Source organism: Desmodus rotundus, chromosome 5 (assembly GCF_022682495.2).
Source record: "Desmodus rotundus isolate HL8 chromosome 5, HLdesRot8A.1, whole genome shotgun sequence".
NCBI lineage: Eukaryota > Metazoa > Chordata > Mammalia > Chiroptera > Phyllostomidae > Desmodus > Desmodus rotundus.
Window position 1 is genome coordinate 96,149,307 of NC_071391.1, and position 3,900 is coordinate 96,153,206.

A 3,900-nucleotide genomic window follows, 5' to 3' on the forward strand; every position below is an offset into this window, starting at 1 on the left:
TTCCAAATCAAGGCATTGTCATTTATTTTCTATGTGACTTTAGGCAAATTACTTCATCCTGTTGCAACTTAGTATCATTATATACAAAACCGAGATGATTGTACAGGTTCTTAATCCCTTATCTGAAACTCTTGGTCCAGGTATATTTTGAAATTAAGAATTTTAAAAAATTATTTCAAAGGTATTCTGGTGCATATAATGAATGTTAGGTATGATTCTCAGAGGGATCTCGGTCTGTACTTACAACCAAAAATATTAATAATTGTTCAATAAAAAACAAACATTTCTGTTAAGTAAGATACAGTAGGACTACAAGTAACAGTAAAACTACAAGTAATGGTATGTCAATTCTGAATTGTTTGCTTATCTCCAGCATGACCCTATTTGGGGTATTAATGATTGAGAACAAGGAATTTTGGAGTACTTATAAAGATGCCATAGTATTTGGAGAATTAAATTGGCTGTGGTCCAGCATTACCCCGCCCCGGGAACACCTAAAGCTCTGCCCCTTTAAGTAACAGAAGCACCAAGACAAAAAAAAAAAAAAAAAAATGGCCCAAATGACAGAACACTTCAAAGCTCCAGAAAAAATACAACTAAGCGAGGAAGAGATAGCCAAACTATCGGATGCACAGTTCAAAACACTGTTTATCAAGATGCTCACAGAATTGGTTGAATCTGTTCGAAAAACAGATGAAAAAATGAAGGTTATGCTAAGAGAGACAAAGGAAAATGTATAGGGAACCAATAGTGATGAGAAGGAAACTGGGACTCAGATCAACGGTGTGGACCAGAAAGAAGAAAGAAACATCCAACCAGAAAAGAATGAAGAAACAAGAATTCAGAAAAATGAGGAGAGGCTTAGGAACCTCCAAGACATCTTGAAATGTTCCAACATCCGAATTATAGGGGTGCCAGAAGAAGAAGAGGAAGAACAAAAAATTGAAAACTTATTTGAGCAAATAATGGAGAACTTCCCTAATCTGGCAAAGGAAATAGACTTGCAGGAAGTCCAGGAAGATCAGAGAGTCCCAAAGAAGCTGGACCCAAGGAGGAGCACATCAAGGCATATCATAATTACATTAGCCAAGATGAAACAGCAGGAGAGAATCTTAGAAGCAGCAAGAGAAAAGGACACAATTACCTACAAAGGACTTCCCATAAGACTGTCCGCTGATTTCTCAAAAGAGACCTTACAGGCAAGAAGGGACTGGAAAGAAGTATTCCAAGTCATGAAAGGCAAGGACCTACATCCAAGATTGCTCCATCCAGCAAAGCTCTCATTTAGAATGGAAGGGCAGATAAAGTGCTTGCCAGATAAGGTCAAATTCAAGGAGTTCATCATCACCAAGCCCTTATTATATGAAATGTTAAAGGGACTTACCTAAGAAAAAGAAGATATAAAGTATGAACAGTAAGAATGACAGCAAACTCACAGTTATTAACGACCACACCTAAAACAAAAACAAAAGCAAACTAAGCAAACAACTAGAACAGGAACAGAACCACAGAAATGGAGCTCACATGGAGGGTTATCAACAGGGGAGTGGGAGGAGGAGGGGGGGAAACGTACAGAGAATAAGTAGCATAAATGGTAGGTAGAAAATAGACAGGGGGGAGGGTAAGAATAGTGTAGGAAATGTAGAAGCCAAAGAACTTATAAGTAAGACCCATGGACATGAACTATGGGGGGGGGGATATGGGAAGGAGGGGTTGGGCAGGTTGGAGTGGAGTAAGGGGGGGAAATGGGACAACTGTAATAGCATAATCAATAAATATATTTTAAAAAAAGAAAAAAATTGGTTGTGGTATTTTAAGCTCTTAAAATAATACTGGGCACCTAGTGATAACAAGGTATTTTGCTTCAGTAATTTTCACTTCTCTTTTCCTAACAAGAATCCACTACTGCAATATCATCTACTGCTGTCCTTTAATGACATCATCCATATTTCTGTACGTCTTTCCTATGCCTTTGTCAAAGTCATTGCATATCTTCTCCAATATTCATATTTCACAACTTTTCTGAGCCAGGATTAATTCTATTTTACTTGAATTAAAAAGAAAAAAAACTGTAAACTCCCAAATCAGATGATATTTCCCTCTAAATCAAAAAAAAATTTGAATAAAAGTTCCACTTAGTTAAATGTATATACGGAAATGTGATTTTCTGGTCTTAGCTGTATTGCATCATTACTGTATATTATAATTTATTATATTTTAAGGTAAACATTTGCATGTTCATGTGTGTTTTGTTTTTATTGAAATATAATTCCAATAAGATATAATTCACCATTTTTAAGTGTATGGTTTACCTGTGTCTCCTGTATCTCTGTGCCTGTGCGGTGTATGGTCATTCCTGTGACCTGCTTGGCATTTGGAGCAGTTGTCTCCATGTTGTCATTTAACTTGTTGTATGGGTTCCCTTTTGCCTGTCCTGTCAGTGATATCCCGCAGCACAGAGGGTGCACTGCAGCCCCTGGTGCTGGTTGGGGTGCCCATTAGCTCGGATTGCCCTATGCTGGACCAGAATCAGCCCCTCCTCTACCAGAATGCTGAGAGGCCTTTGGTTGCTAGTGGGCCTCTGTGTCCCTGCTTCTGTTTGTTATTCCAGTACAGACATAAAATTGCCTAATTTCTCTGAATATTGTGGCACTGAAGTGTTAGTACAAAATCTTCAAAAGAGAATATAGAGGCTAGAGAGGGTTCCTCCTATTTGGTAACTGAAACAACTACAGTTGCTGTTGTATATACTGTCCAGAATGTCACCTCCCAGTTTGTTTCCAGCATCAGTGCTTCTGCCAAAGATATGTTGTGCCAATGTGTTAGCCATGTCAAAAATCAAAATTGAGTTTTCTGGTATCCCAGAAGGCAAGATTGTGGTTTTCAAGTGGAGAGGCAAAACTGTTTGTGCATCATAGGTCTAAGAAAGAAGTTGCAATGGGCATGTCCCAGCCGAGGGACCCACAGAACAATTTAGAATAAGTACAGAAACCCGAATGGGTTATCCCTGATAGGTGTTAGCTCAAATCTTGGTTGTGTACCCATTGCAAATGCAGGAGATTTGGGTCATTATTGCTACCTCTGCCACTGGTCTCACTATGATGCATCTGGCAGGATCTGAAAGGGGTTTACACTTCTCAATGTTGAGTCTCCTCTCTGTGAGTTTACTAGTGATGATATAGAGGTCGTTGGGTAGACACCAGAAAAAAGTCATAGACTCTCAGCCTTCATGTCACCTCAGAAATTACTTCAGAACCAGTCTTCTGTACTTCAAGTTGGTTGATTTGGAATACTTAAAGTTTGCTAATACTAATGATTATACTAATGTTAACGTGAAGTAAATCAAATTAATGTTGAATACCTTCAAGCAATCACTTAACAGAAAGTCACTGTTAAACATTGTTGAACTCAAAGAAAAAAAATGTGTACAATCCATTGGTTTTTAGTATATTCACAAAGTCATGCAACCATTCCTATTCAAAAATACCTATATATTTTTGTAAACCAAAAAGAAAACTTATGTCTCTATAAACATTGGCATTATAATCCTAATCCAACATCCCTTTAGCTGCTGGGAACCACTAATTTATTCTCTGTCTATGGCTTAGCCTATACTGACACTTCATATAATGGAATCATACAATATATGTGGCCATTTGTGCTGGCTTCCCTTACTTAGCATTATGTTGTCAAAGATCATTCATGTTGTATTATATGAGGTCTGTCCAGAAAGTACCAAGCCATGTACTATGAAAAATAGAGACATTTATAGAAGAAGATATAAAATAAAAGAAACATGCGTAGGACAATGACACCTCAGTCCCCTTCAAAATAGGCACCTTTGGGACCTCACACAGTTCTCCCAATTGCCATCAGCTGACCCTTTGTGTTTTCCTCAAT

At 37.9% G+C, this 3,900-nt stretch overlaps 1 pseudogene; it reads left to right on the forward strand.

Moving 5' to 3' along the window:
• Positions 1-2,413: 2,413 nt before the first annotated feature.
• Positions 2,414-3,196, forward strand: LOC112315166 (cytochrome b-c1 complex subunit Rieske, mitochondrial pseudogene; annotated as a pseudogene).
• The last annotated feature ends 704 nt before the right edge of the window (positions 3,197-3,900 follow it).